Genomic DNA, 16,243 nt, shown 5'->3' on the forward strand with positions numbered 1-16,243 from the left:
AGTTTATGTGAACATGTTGCAGCAAATTAATGAAAACATGTGATTGATCAGAGTAAAGTTGTGTTTTTATATTGAATCTAATCAGAAAATGTTGCTTTAATACAGTAAGTTATAGCATTATAGTCTGAAAAAAGAGCAGAATGAACTCGTTTTTGTTGTTAAACTCAATTTTATTATGAACAAAATCAGAAGGTTTAACATGAAAACATTGTTGTAAACAAGCTTCTTATTGCCGTCCAGTTAATCAAGAATTTTCTTTCATATCAGCACTTTGAACAAATTTAGCTCTAATCACTCCTTTATGTTTTTGTACAAAATGGAAAAGTATTTATATTAAATTTTCTACTGAAATTCTTCCTGAATATAAACATTAAAAACTGACGTCTTATTTCTGAGCTGTTCTGGATTCTTGGATGTAAAACTTCATTTTTCTGTCTTTGGAAACAGAACAGATTATTCCAAGCTGACAGTTTTTCAGCAGTGAACAGAAACAGACGGAGTTTTCTTACATTGAGCTCATTGAGACTCAGACTGGAAACTCTTCAGATGTTCTTTTGATTATTTTAGACTGAGGATCTTCACCTGCTTTGTCCAACACTTCAGTCACTGATGTCTCTGCTTTAAGTTGATCCAGTTCATGTTTAAACAGCAGCAGATCATTTCAGAGCTTCTCTAACATCCATCTGGTGGACTTGTCTGCATGCAGTTTTGTGGAGCAGCAGCATCTTTTTGTCCCGTTTCTTATGATGAAGCTCAGTATCAGACACATGGTTCAGATGCTGATGTTAAAGATTAGAATAAAAGTTTCATGAGCTTTAATGTCTCCTCATGCTTCATATCATCTTTATATGAATCCACGTGATGAACACACTGAGAAGTTCCAGTAAAGAGGTGACATTTCATTTTATATTTAAGTGCTGCCACCTGGTGGATAAATCTGGAACAGCAGAAACACGCTTGTGCCATCTTCACCTCTCAAATCACTGTGAAGGAGTTTTGATTCAAACACGTCCTGCATCTGAAACTATTTCACCCATACGGCTCAGGATAGGATCAGACGAGACAAATAAGAAGGAAATAAGCTGTGTGACTTCCTTCTGACTGGTTCAAAAATTGGCTGCAGCCAAACATAGTCTTTCAAATTAATAACAAAAAAAGAAATTATGTGATTGCACAGTCAAGAATATGAATGGAACATGTATATAAGCTGCAATGCAATGAAATAAAATCTCACCTGAAAGTAACCTTAACAGATATTACTCATAAAAGTTAGAACAATTTTAATTAAACATCACTTTTAACACACAAACAAGAAGCAGAAACACATTAGGTTGTAGTGGTGGGCTGCCATTTTCCTGTCATTTCAGTTTTCTCTTGTGTTGTTAGTTTGTTAGTCATAGATCATCAGATTCTACCAACATTTCTCTAATTATTTGTTTCTTTTTTTTATTTTTTATTTTTTTATTTATCCAAATGACTCCAAGTGAAACAGGAGACAAGTTGCAGATGTTGAAACCTCCACCATCGTAACACATTGGTTCTTACTACCATCTAGTGGTCATATGATGGTACTACAGATGAAAGAAACAAGCAGGACAATTCTTGGTGGACTGGGTCTTATCTGGTCTAATTGCCCTGTTTGTTTAACAAACTAATTAACATAGAAAGAACAAAGAATGTCACAATGCTCTCTCCATCCATCCATCCATCCATCCAGCTTCTGCTGCTTATCTGGGGTCGGGTCACAAGGGCAGCAGCCTAAGCTGGGAAGCCCAGACTTCCCTCTCCCCAGCCACATTTGCCAACTCTGCGGGGAGATCCCGAGGCGTTCTCAGACCAGCCGAGAGATATAATCCCTCCAGCTCGACATTATTGACGTCTATGAAAAGGTGACCCTGCAGAAAAAGTTTGGAAACTACTGCTCTAGAGTCTAGCTGAACATACTAACAGAGTGATTCAGTTTATTTATAGAGATTTATGTCATGGCTGAGTCAGACAGCTTGTTTCATATGTTGTTTTTATTAATAATGGGAAGTGTTTGTTTGGGATTTTATCTCTTTATCTGTCAGATCGGTCCTTCTGTGTCGCCTCGAGTTCAGGAAAAACACATTCTGGATGAGATGAAGAAGCAGCAAAGAGCAGCTTTAATGTCACTGAGACAAGAGAGGAAACTGGAATGGAAACACGTTTAGCATCAAGTTTTAACTTTGCAAAACAATCTGCCATGAAACAATTAGTTTTCCTGTAAGAAATAAAGAGAAAACTTAGTCATAAACGATCTTTCTCATTTGTATTCAGTCTTTGCAAAACAGACTAATTAGAGGCTGAAATATGAATTTTTCACAGGTTATTCATAATCTTAATTAGAATAATTTAACTTTTTACTTGTGATCAGACAACACTGAACAGGTTTAAGACTAAAATAAAGCAGATTTTTCAACTCCAGCAGAGAAATCAGATTCACCTTCACAGACCCAAAAAAGTGGGTGATTTATCCAAAGTTATTCTGTTCGATTTAATAGTTTGTTGCACATTATAAACATAAAACACACCAGTTTAGATCGTCCCAGATCGATGAGCCTCTGTGTTTACATCAGAGCAACTCTGCCTCTCTGAAATGCTCCTTTTATACCCAGTTATGTTACCAACCTGCTGGGAGATCATTTGCTGTCAAATGCACCCAGTTGACTTTTAGTTTTAGTGATTCTTCCGGCGTTTCGTTGCTCCTGTTCCAACTTTAACATCTTAAACTCTAAAAGAGCCACGATTATCCATGAAATAGTCAAACATCTCATTATCAACCTCTGACATGTTTATGTCCTGTTGGTGCGGCTGTAGCTCAGGAGGAAGAAGATGTGCCTGTCGGGGTATGAGTGTGTTGTATGAGTGTGCAGGTGAATGTGACAAGTAGCGGAAAGTTCTTTGAGTGGTCTGCATGATTGGAAAAGTCCATTCAACATTTACCATATTGGAGAAAAACGTACGAGTTTATAAAGGTTTGCAAATAACTATATTTTGATCTACATTTTGAACAGCTTCTCTTTTTAGACGTGATTGTAAATGTGATCATTTTTTCAATAAAAGAAAACACTTGACAGTGCTACAGGGTTTTATTTTGAAAGGACATGTACAATACATGTCCTGTGTACAGTACATGTGTTTTATTTACAATATGAACAACAACAACAACAAAAAAGAGAGAAAATATTCTATTTAGTTATAGTAGCGTAGTTTTACTAGATCCTAAACCCCGTCTATAAAAACTGGAGACCAACAAGTAAGACTGGTTGATTGATTGATTGATTTGCTCAAAGCAAAGCAAATCAGATAAAGGGAAAATCAGCATCTGTCCTTCATTGACAGATTTTCCTCAAAACAAGTTGATCCTTTGAGCTAGAGAAAAATAAATTCTACTAGATTTATATTATTTAAAACAAAAATCTGAAAGAAATCAGATTTAAGAAGAAGATAAATCTATTCTCCTGCTTCCTTATGAGTCACAATATACACAATATATATCCATTTAGACAGATTGAAATCACATTTAGACTTGAAGAGCAAATCAATACCTCAACATAGAATCAGTTTAATATTCTCACGTACATTTACCAGTCTGTTCATACCTTTACACATTTACATACACACAATAAATATAATAAAGCTGTAATGAACATGCTTTTCATTGTTCCCATGTTTCCCCTTAAATTATATCCCTACATCTCGATTAAAAAAAATCTTTTGAATGTGATCAGGATGTAAATTGCCACATTCATTCATTCATTTTCCTAACTGCTTAGTCCGATGAAGGGTCACGGGGAAGCTGGAGCCTATCCCAGCAGTCTTTGGGTGAAAAGCAGGGTACACCCTGGACAGCTCGCCAGTCCATCGCAGGGCAAGTTGCCACATTGTTGTTGCTATTTGTAACTCCACCAAAGTATAGAACTTAAAAGTTCTTAAGTTTAAGGAAAGTATGCTCGTAAGTTCCTGATATCACATCTTAAAAATACTTTTTATTGCTTTTTGTCACATTTATAAGGCTAGCTTGGTAAGACCTCTGCTCAGATCCTTTCAACAGCTTAATAAGGGTCCAGGTGATGTTTTATTTTACTGCATCTTAAATAAAATGAAGGCACAAACTGCAGTCATAAAAACATCTGAAGACAGCTGGAAAATCAGCTGTAAGGTTCGGTTTCACACCACTGACCCATATAAAGCAAATGACAAGTACCTGCAGCTACAACACACTGGAGCTGCTATGATGAATACATTTCCACACACAGAACTGAACATCCTTAAACATTATTTAGACAAAATACTTCCATATAAGCAGCATTATCTGATCAGCTTCATATAAAAAAAGAGATTTTACATTAAATAAACAAAATATTGCACCACATGGAGTGACAAAACACTGTATTAGTGAGTAGGTAATATAATATATAAAAACGTATAGTTCAGTATTAAAAACATTCAAATTCAGCTTATCATTACAGAAAAGCATTAACTAAGAACACAATTAAACACACAAATGAAATGTACAAAGTAAAAAATGTCTTGCACCAGAACACTTCAGCACGTGGAACAGTTTGGGTTTGTGATGGTCTTCCATGAGGAAGAGGAGCATCGTATCGACTGAGCCGCTGCTGCCCTCGTCTGATAAAAGCTGCTTCACATCAGAGTGAAATGAGTAGGTGATGTAAAACAAGCAAAATCAATGTGAATTCTTTCAGACTAATCTCTTTTAAAAGTGCATGATAAACTGTTAGAGCACTTTTCTCCTATTCGCTACGAGTCATTTTGATGCTTCTGTAAACAAGGTGCTGAGCTGTTAAACACTGTGGGGAGAAAGTTTGGAACATTCTGGACTTAACATCATGTTCCCGAGGTAAGAGTCATAATCCCTGCATCTTCTTTCTTTACAGCATCTGAACACGGAGATGAAAACATGATTTATAGCTATAAAAAGATAAAGATGACCATGTTGTTTCTGTTCCTACCCCACTGGCTCCCAACTAAATATAAAACTCATGCTAAAAATCTTTTGTATGCATTTAAAGCTTTACACGGTTTAGCACCTGAACATATCCCTTAACTCCTCTGTGGTTTATATTAGATCTCCTGGAAAACAATTGTTTTTTTTTAAGGTATTTTTAATTTTCATTTTGAATGTTTGTTTACAAAACTTTATTTCAAGCAATTTATTATATTTTTATCCATGCTGCTGTTTTAAATGTGCTCAATAAGTAAAATGTGACGATCTCACTGTTACACTGAGTCAAATTTAAACAAAACAAATGTTTAGTATTACATCACTTTTGTGACATCATTTATTTAAAGTCACACTGAAAACAAAACAAATATTTAATGAGTGTCTGGATTCTTAAACCTGCAGACACATAAAGGAGACGGCTGGTAAGACTGACACGTGTGGCTCTGAACATAAAGGACCATTATGAACTTTTTTGCATGAACTGCAAACATAAAGCTCAGCATAGGACCTGGTCTGGTTCCTGCTTAGGAAACGTTTGTAGCAGGACCAGATGCCCAAAGTATCCTAATAAAGATAATTATCACTGAGATATGATAAATCTTGGAGTCTTTTAGCTCACATTTAAAACAGGTTTCTAGAACCGCCTTCTTCCACCTGCGTCATATCGCAAAAATTAGGAGCATCTTGTCTCAGAAAGATGCAGAAAAATGAGTCCATGCCTTTATTACTTCCAGACTGGATTACTGCAATTCCTTATTGATGGGTTGTCCCAAATATGCCCTGAAAAGTCTCCAGCTGATCCAAAATGCTGCAGCGAGGGTTCTGATGAGGACTAGCAGGAGAGATCATATTTCACCATATTTCATCATATTAGCTATCAGGCTCCTCTCTTATGGAACCAGCTCCCACTGTGGGTTCGGGAGGCAGACTCCCTCCACACCTTTAAGATCGACCTGAAAACCTTCCTTTTCATGATTCTTATAGTTAGGATATGAACATCTCCTGAGTTGGAGTCTCTCATAACTATCCAGGTTATGCTCATTGCTCTTATAGTTATGGGTAGTCTAGTCAACCTTTACTTATGTAGCAATGGGGATTTCACCTGATGCACTGAGAAGTACCTCGCTCATTACTCTAATATAATAATGGATAAATATATGCCAATATTGCCGTCTCTAACTCCTTTCTCCTTTTTTTCGCAGGTCTTCCCGAATAAGTGCAGTTGTACATGTTTTTCTGTCCTTCCTGTCCTCTCCACCCCAACCAGTCGAGGCAGATGGCTGCCCTCCCTGAGCCGGGTTCTGCCGGAGGTTTTCTTCCTGTTAAAAGGGAGTTTTTTCCTTCCTACTGTCGCCGTGTGCAGCTCAGGATGGGAGATTGGATCGAAGTCATGACTCGATGCAATCAGTTGGTTTCTATTATAGGCTATGTATGAATTGGCTTGAAATGATGTGTATGTTGATTCGTGTGTGTAAAGTGCCCTGTGACGACATTGTTGGGAAGTGGCGCTATACAGATAAGAACATCTGGAGGATTAAAGGACTGATGACTCAGCAGGATTTCTGCATTTATCTTTACTAGACAACTGTAACGCTGTCCTTGTAGGTCTTCTGAAAGAGTCCAGAACGCTGCCGTTCATGTTCTCAGACCAAGAAAGTGGATCATAGAAGTCCAGTCCTCAGATGTTTTGGCTTCCTGTCTGTCAACAATAGACTGCTGTTCGTTTCTGAAGCACTGAATGGTTAAGGTCCCAGACAGATTCAGGATATTCTGGTTTGTTATAAACCAACCAGATCCACGAGGTATTCAAGGTCAAATCTACTTTTTGTTCCTAGTTTTTTTCTTTTTTAAATGTGGATCAAACTCCTGGAAAACGGCCGATCTGTTGAATCTCTCAGCTGCAAGCTGCTTTTTTAAAACGTTTCTATTTGCTGTGATTTATCAAACTGTTATTTCCACACAGCGTAACTTCTACTTCTTAAACTTCACCTAATTCTATTTTCGCTTTTTCTGTCTATATATAATTTCAATTGAAGTTTTATGCTTTCTTTTTCCTCCTGCAACCATTGTATTGCTTTTCACGTTTTATGTAAAGTACTTGTCCTGTAATGTGCTACACAAGTAAACAATTCAACGGAAAAAAATAAAAATCTAATAATGCCTCACCACTGTGGCTGGCACCACAAAATAGCAGCAAGAAAGTTGCTGGTTCGAAACTCATACATACATGCATGTATGCATTTATGTAAAGGAGACTTCAGAAAGATTTCAAGTCTTTCACTTTGACATGATAACTGTGAGAATAGCAGATTTACTGCAGCAGCAGAGTTATCATCCAAAAGTGTTAAACACTGAGGGATTGTGAGAAAACTCTTCTCCATTTCACTAAGAACCATTTCAGAACCTGGTCTGGTTCCTGGTTTGGAAACCTTAGTTGCAGTGACAAGTACCTGAAGACTCCAAACATAAAAAGACTCAACATAGCACCCGGTCTGGTTTCTGGTTTCAGACCTCTGATGCAGTAACAAACAGCTTAAGTATCCTAATAGCAGAAAAAGGTAAGGGTACCTCAAATTAGCACTTTGAGGTAAATTGTAGTCACATGAGGTAGTAAATTATAAACAGACAAACAACAAAAACAGTAATAACTGTCTACATGCATAGATGGCATGGCAACACTATTCACTTTAAATGTTGGTTTTTGGGAAATGCCATTTTTCCTGTCAAGCTATAAATCACTCTTGTAAACTGGATTCATTCCTGTTTTTCAAGTAAAGAACTAAAAGTACTGCTATAAGTACTATGAACATCGAAAAACCCACGTAGAGTCCGATTCTTTCCCGTATTGCTGGTGGTGAAGTTTCCTCTGTTGTTTTATTCCAGGATGCTGCAAAGAGATAAAACAAAAAAAATGAGTGACTTTCTGAAGTTTTCTGAGAGCTTAAACGTGTCATTAGACGAGTGAACAAAGTCGAGAAGTTACAAAAACACTAAATACATTGTTATTGGGAATCAGTGAAAAGGTTATACAGCTTGTATGTTTACTGCCTAAATCAGTGGTTCCTAAACTTTTTGAGCCACGATTCCCCAAGACATCATATGATGGTGTTTGTGGTGACCCTACCTCATTTTAACCCACTTATGTGATGGAGAGTTATGAGAAACTGGATTTGGTTCACTGCTGTAACATCTAAATGCCTCAAACCAGCTTCTCTTGCAGAAACAATGCCAAATTAAGCATTTAACAGTTAATTTAACAAATTTATCTGCGTTAAGGTCTTTATGATATTCCTAATAAAAGTCGGAACTTTGTATATATTTTTCTACAATGCTCCGGCAGCCCCTGAAATTATTTTGGGACCCTTGTAGGAGCTAGGGGCCCCCAGTTTAAACAAGGCTGGCCTAAATGATTCATGAAAGTGTCTTTTTAACCGTTTCCTCTTAAAGGAAGGAGAAAACTAAGGAGGAAACTTATGACTTCATTCCTCACACATTGATGCTGAAATGCCTGAAGCTGCACAAGGTCAACAACACCCCCGAGGTCATCTTTAGGATAGTTGTGCAAGTCTCCAGAAAATGTGGCATATGTCAACATCCACACGGATTCACTGTCCCACGGTGTCAAGTTATCAAGTTTCAAGCTGTTTGTCACATGCACATCCAAGATGGCAGTGAAATGCAGATATACATGCTTCCATATACATGCTTCCAAAACTGTGCATGCCATTTAACAGCAGTAAAAACACAAAAAGTAAAATAAAAATACATAATCATTAAATATACACAATATTAACGATGTACACAATGTAGAAAATGTAGACCTTTGATTGGTGCAATTGAACATGACCTTTATTTGCCCTCAACCCCCTATGATCCTATTGTATCTCTGTTCTTATCTATTGTAAGGCAGCGCTGTAATAGCTGCATGGCCTGAGCTTAGCTCGGTTCTGTTTTGCTCTTTTGTCATGAATGTTACATGTTCCTATGTCTGACCTTGGACGAGCTGGCTCTAACTCTGAATTTCCCCTCGGGGATGAATAAAGTATCTTTGATTTGATTTGATTGATTAAAGTGATAATGATCAAACGACATGATTATGAACTTTCGCAGCAGAAAGTAGGACACCAAGCCAGAGGTCAGAGGTCAAAGCTCTGCATGCTGTACTGCAGATGCCTGGACCTCCTGAGCCAATTCATCAACAAGACTGGAAAGATACTGACTCAGAAAAGGAGCCATTGTTCTTATTGTCCATCTCTGGTCCTCAAGGATACTTTTATTTCCTTCTCCTCCACACTTTACTTTAACTAAACACAGAAATGCTAACCCAGTCTACAGCACAGGTTTGAAAGTCCAGTTCTCGGGGGGCCGGTTTCCTGCAGGTTTTTGTTGTCTCCAGGCTCCAACACACCAGACTGAACAAATACATGGGTTGACAAGCTGTTGGAATCATTTGATTTGAATCAGGTGTTTTGGTAGAGGGAAACAACAAAAACTTGCCAGATAGTGGCCATCAAAAACGGAAGTTTGATACCCCTGCCAGTAAAAGGTTTTACTTCCTGTGGAGACAAGCTTTCTTTAATATTTGCAGCAGGCTGCTACAGATGTTTTATCAGTTGATGGTTGGCAGCGTGCTCCTACATGCTGGGGGAACTGTACCATCAGGAGGAGCCAACACCAGCTGAATACATTCATTTAAAAGGGACGGAGGCTGGAGGAGGCAGTGAAGCAGCAGAAAATTCCTTCCAAATTTCAACACCTCAAATCCTCTGTACTCTGGCTGCCTACGGAGTCGTGTACTAGGGCTGCTCTATTATGGCAAAAATGATAATCACGATTATTTTGACTGAAACTGAGATCTCGATTATTGAACACGATTATCCTTTTATCTTTAACATTTTTTTTTTTTTTACATTAAACCGTGACTTTTAAAAAAAATGTCTTTAGGATTCCTCATATTTTAGAAAACAAACAAATAACATGAAGCTTTGTCATGACGAAGTGCAAATACTGATGTAAACTGAATAGATAAATATAAGTTAAGATTAAACAATGCTGTGTGTCGTGGTGTTCTCGACTCCGCGTCGTGCATTATAACCGTCTAATGCACGGTTTTGAGTTGTTTAATCCGCTTTTACCATGGTTCCACACCGTAAATATTTTATAACAAGTGTGTATTTCTTTTCTACAACATTTGCTGAAGTACAGGAACTATTTCATGTTTGCTGTCAGGCTACAGCGCGTTTGTCTCATTCACCTGCTAAAAGACAGCTGATCTGAACCAGCTGATTAACGCGTTGCTATGGTAACGGCCCATAACGGACGGATATTGCAGTGTTTAACCCGTCGGAATACGTGTGCATTTAGACAAAAATAATGCAGCCAGTTGTCACTGACAATGGTATAAACTATGTTTAGGTGAACTTCCACAACCTACTGCAGTTATTCTACATTGACCTGCAGCCGGAGCCGACTGAGACTGGCCGCCTGGGAGTGCTTTAGGACGGGAGAGGCTCCCGCTTCTCCTTCCTTACAGTAACTACAGAACAATATGTGCCTTCAAGTCAGTCGCCAAAACACCAGAAAAGTCTCTAATAACTCCAGTAAAAGCTGCTAGATTTGTCGCTAGTCGTTAGTGAGAACAGTGGCTGAATGAAACCAAAGCACTGCAATGCCGGTGATGCTTGATTAGAAACTGAAGACAGCAGGAGTGGAAACTGCAAAGAGAAAAATAATCGCACCCTTTTATTTTTATGATCGTTGAAAACCCAGATCGTAATTGAGATAAAAATCTGATTAATCGCCCAGACCTATCGTGTACGTTCAGTAATGTCTCTGCATGGTTCCACAGAAAGACTGTGGAAGACCTTTGTCCCCACTGCAGTAGGCTGCACAACTTCCTGGAGAGAGGAGGGGTCATCTACCAGTCAGTGTAACAGTGGAGCTTCTAGACTAGAGCAGATTGATTATGAGGTTTATTTTAGTAAAATTCTTTCAATCTATTTATAGATTTTAATTATGTTTATTTACTTTGTGAAAATTTTATCCCCACATCGTATCTCTATTTTTAGCATAATCTGACATATGAAACTGAAAAAAAAAAAACAAATTACATACTTTGCTAATTCAACTTTTCTTGGACCTTTACACAAAATCAACCTTTTTTCTTTCTTACAGGTGACACAAGTTGTGCACAGGTCTTAAGCTCTGGTGTCATCATATTTAATATGAGTCACCGCGAGAATGCTTATGTAAGACAGCAGGGTTTGGATGTTGTGGTAACATCCAGAACCTTTAGGTGAAGTTTCAGACCACTTTATAGCAACAGATTTATCATATCTAAGTCATTCATTTAGAAACACTTTACTAAAACACTGCAGTCAATTTAATCTATTTAATAAAAGTTAGAAGATAATCATGTTTAGTGGATGTACATTTCAACAGTCACCACCAAAAAAGGCATTTTAAAATGTCAAATTCAGATGTTTTGACAACTACCAGATGTTCAACAGTACTAAACACAAACTTTTTTGGCAACATCTACAAACAATATATGGTTGTATCTACACAACAGATGCTTTGCTATTTTGTTTTTAATGTTGTAGGTCCTTTTCTCAGATTTTTCCCTTTTGGTTTTAAAAAGAGAAAAAAAAAACCGAAGTGCAATAATGTATGTGAACTGCTGCAGTTAACAGGCTTGTTCAACTCCTGATGTGAAGTTATCTTAGCATTTAAAACTCTTCCTACACCTGAGTATGACTTTAAAACAATGATATTAATGGAAATGAATAAGTTAGAAATGTGTAATTTCACTATCATACAAAAAAGGCATCAATCCTGGTGCTCGAGGGCCTGCAGGTTTTCCAAGTGTTCCTGCTGGAACACACCTGACTCAGACAAGCTCTGCACATGTCTGCTGAATACACATTGATTTGAATCAGGTGTGTTGCAGCAGGGACACTTGGAACTCCTGCAGGTCACTGACAATCGTTAGAAAATGGCCATGATATTTCTGCATCAACATAAATGAAGTCATCAAGTAAATCTAATGACTAAAGTTCAGTTTCAGTCGAGTAAAACATATGAATGAACCTTCTCATTATTAGATGCTTTCAGCTTACCTGTAACTCTGATGTCACAAATCTCATTTTTATTTTTTGTCAGCAACAACAAGACACTGATATGTTCCCGTGTCGTTGAGCCTCGCGTCAGTCAGGAAGCATTTGATTGGTTCATTCCTGATGAACGATGGATCACAGTGCAGTCGTCCTCGGTAGAACTCATCTATAAACAGTGTGTCTTTGCGTTTGCTATCATAGAAATAAATCCTCCTCAGTGGTTCCACCTTCATCAGGTCTATATGCAGTGAATCAGGAGGTGTGTCAGTGCCATCAGGGAAAAAACACGTCAGCGTGATGTTTCCGTGCTCCTCTGCAGGGTAGACAGCTGGAGTTGATGGAGTCTGACCTGCAGAGTTAAAAGAAAAAGCAAAATAAAAGAAAGACAACAGGAGTCAGATCTCTTATAAATGTAATAATTACGGTGTCCCTTAGTGGCCTGGAGAAGTTACTGCTTGTGATATAGCAAAAAATGAAAAAGAAAATGATTTTAAAAGACTGAATAATAATTCAAAAATAATTTTGCTTTTAGAGATATTTGCCATGATTTTGGCTTTTTATTTGTATTATTTTTATATATTAATATTTATCAGTGCACAACCTCTTCTTCTCTTGCCTTTAAAAACCCTTCCGCTTCCTCAACATTCGTCTCGGAGGTGGGAAAACAATCTTCAGGTCAAAACTTCGAGAAATTACATCAAATCTGGTGCGAAGCACACCATGCACCATAGGAAACATGTCTGGATGCTAATGTTAACAAAATGTTGACAAAATAAAATAATCATAACACCAATAACCATAACAACCAATAGGTAAAGTGATGACTAAAAAGAAAATAACACTAGTAGAAAGAAATAATCGCAATTATTGTTTTGTTTTTTTTACACTGCCAAGATTGCAGATGACCATAAATGACTATACAGATACAAAAATACCACAAATTCCCTGATAAACATGCTCCTCCTTACGGTCTGGGTTCTATTTTTATAAAGAAAAGCATGAGGACTGGATCAGCTTTCTCTCATGTGGGTGTGAGGGCGACTTTGACCTCTGAACAATAGAATGTGAATCTTTAACCTACTATTGCTATCCCACCACCAGTATGACATGTAAGAGTTATTAACAATAATAAAAATATGGCAGTGATGTCATGGTTAAACAGGTCACTTCACAATAAGAAGGGTTCTGGTTTGAACATTGGCTGGTCTGCAAACCAGCCGACATCCATGCAAATTTCTATGTGACGTTCACGTGTTTTAAATGCCACGTAGAAAATTCATTACTTACATTCGAAGCTGTTGCTGTTTTAGTTAATTGTTTAGAAGGAGAATTAAGTAGAAAAGTAACTCACCAGCAGCAAGATAGAGACCCAAAATGAGCTCCAGGGGCACGTCAAATCTCCAAACTGCCATTTATCACTATTCTGCCCTGAAACAGAGACTTTATCTTAATGTTTTCATCCATGTTTTCTGCAGCAGTTTATATCATTTATGTACACATCCGATTCCATTTTTGTCAGTCTCTCATTTAAAACCACTGTTTAGCTTCAGAGGGCAAAAACTGCAGCCGTGTAAACAAAAATGTTTAGTTGAATTGTTTCACCTTCATTAAGACAGTGTCAGTGTATAAACAAAGTGTGTATTCAGCTCATACATTCCAGCAGTGGAGACAAACTACAGCACACTGATTTATGTCTATTGTTTCCAGTTTTATGTTCTTTAGTTAATTAGTTGGATGCAAATGTTTTCTTTGTGTCACATTGAATGTTAGTGGTACATTCCCTTTAAGTGGAGAGAAATTGTGTATTTGCCTTTAAAGAAGAGGAAAGCTGTGTGCATTGCCTTAAAGAGTTGCATGGTGGCGGTGGTGATTTGAGGTGTAGGTCACATGACTAAAAAGCTATTGAACTTTAAAATATTCAAAAATTCATGTAAAAAAAAAAATGGAGAAAATAAAGGCTGTGCAACATGTGGCATGATTAGCTGAGCAATTAGTGATTTGAGATGTGTAAGTCATGTGACTAAAAAGCTATTGAATGATTAAAAATTTTATTTAAATTAGCACACGATTAAAATGTAACCAGCGCCACCTGGTGGGGGAAGGCTTCCTCTCTGAGTTTATAAAAGGCTTAGGAAGCATGAGGAAGTGCCAGGTGTTTTTGAGGCTGGTGATGAGGTGAGCCTCATGAGTAACTAAGAATAAACATAGAACTCAGTATTTAAACAAACAAGCAATTTTATTAACAAAGACCTCAGAGAAATCCCACCTCAATTTAACCCAGACTGGTCATACACTTCCAAATAACCCCAGCATACCCAGAACCTGAAGAACAAACCAAACGTGGCGCCACAAAGCACATCATTCAGCTAACACTGCAAGTCTCACTCATGAAGACCAACCCTCAGAAGTCAGGGTCCAGGAGCCTGGAAATCAAGGCCTATTTGAAATCGGCTGTCACAACCCCACAACAAAGCGGCGTAGGGTCGGCAAGTTATAACGAGGAGACTGGATGTTGGTATAAAGTTAGGAAGACCGTCGCATCGTGCATCTTAACCCCACGACGAAGTGGCTTCGGGTCGGGAAACTGGGTGTCCGATTATCTGTTAAATATCAAACCTCAAACTAACTTTACTTCGGTCTGAAACCGAGGTCTGAAAGTGTCCCTGGAAGTTCATTTCCTGAATACAACAAAACCTAAACTATTTCATAATCAAGACCATGAAAAAAGTTTCTTTTCCTTTTTGACTCTACCATTTCTAAACTCAGCAATCATTAATAAGTTTTATTCAATGCATTTTAAATTATTTTCAACAGCGCAATAAACAAACTTGCTGAAAGACAAAAACTGCGCAGTGGAGGCTTGGTGCTGAACAATGGGGCAGGGGTTTCTCTCTACATGTGCTAAAAACGTACCTTTCCCAGTTTGATCCAAACGGAGGAAGACAACTTGATTCAGCTCCCAGACTTTAAAACCTTTAAGCAAGCAATTGTATCTCACGGCTCCACCGTCTGATTCACCCGAAGAAGACAATAAAATCCATTAAAACTAAGTACGCAACAAAGAAATAAGAAACTGCACAGCTTCCTGGGCTACTTCTACTCCCTGGCAACACCCACTTCCTTCTACCCTAACACCAGCAAGTTTTGCAGGCTTCCTTTTCCTTTCGCACTCCTTGTCAAGAGAGGAAATATGCGTGCGCATAGTTATGTCATTGTGTATTACGGTAACCACCGTCGAACACAAACGTAGACGTACAGCTTCTTGGTCATGTCACCCATTGACACAATCTTTTTTACCCTGGTTTATGGTATTTTAAATACTTACTAAACAATGTATTAATTTAAAAGAATGTAAATGGTTGCAGACTGAAGTTTAGCAGTGCTAATGTCACTTTTCCCAGTTTGTGTATTGATGAGACTGAAGTAGAGGCAGCAGGCTGGGTGCAGGTTGGTGGTTTTTGTGCAAAGAACAATCCTACACTTATAATGATATTAATTACTTTATATGTTTCTTCAGTATCTAATTTCTTGATTTAACCAGTGTGTATGGGTTGTTGTTGTTGTTTTCTTTGTATTCTTCTTATGTCTTTATAATGTGTACTGTTCTATCATTAAAAACAATGAATGAATCAATCAAATAAACAAAGTCCTGATGGAGTTGTAAATAGTTTTCACATCACTTTTATCACTCTTGTTTATTTCTTTGTTTCACTAATATGTGAATACCTAACCTTTATTGAGTATTTGTGATAAAAGGTGGTGAGCGAGGCAGTAGGTGAAGGTGCAAGGAACCAGCAACTTAACACAAAAACAACATGTCTAAGAAAGGTTACATGTTAAATCTGCTGTGACATTTAATTTGCCATTCTCAAAGTTATCATCCATATGGAAATGTATTACTTAGCTGTTTCACATGCTTAAGTGCTCTTGGGCAAGACATTAAAGCCTGTACTACTGATTTGCTAATCAGTGTATGAATTGCGCTTCTTTGAATGCGTGAATAAAAAAGTCCATACTGTAAGATTTAGGTTGGACTGAAACAAAAAATATTGTTTGTTGTTTTCACTGTCAGGATATTGTTTCATGATAAGTCAGATTCTCAGTCATTTATTTATTTAGATTACTGATTGGGTAAAGA

General features: G+C 37.6%; 1 long non-coding RNA gene across 1 annotated transcript; it reads right to left on the reverse strand.

Moving 5' to 3' along the window:
• Window positions 1–12,199: 12,199 nt before the first annotated feature.
• LOC306769543 lies at window positions 12,200–15,201 on the reverse strand. Its single transcript, XR_013771701.1, has 3 exons — window positions 15,019–15,201; window positions 13,457–13,533; window positions 12,200–12,454 (listed from the first exon to the last, which is right to left on the reverse strand). It is a non-coding gene; the product is annotated as an uncharacterized lncRNA (long non-coding RNA).
• Window positions 15,202–16,243: the final 1,042 nt, after the last annotated feature.

This window comes from Telmatherina bonti (genome assembly GCF_933228915.1).
Source record: "Telmatherina bonti genome assembly, chromosome: 18".
Classification (NCBI taxonomy): domain Eukaryota; kingdom Metazoa; phylum Chordata; class Actinopteri; order Atheriniformes; family Telmatherinidae; genus Telmatherina; species Telmatherina bonti.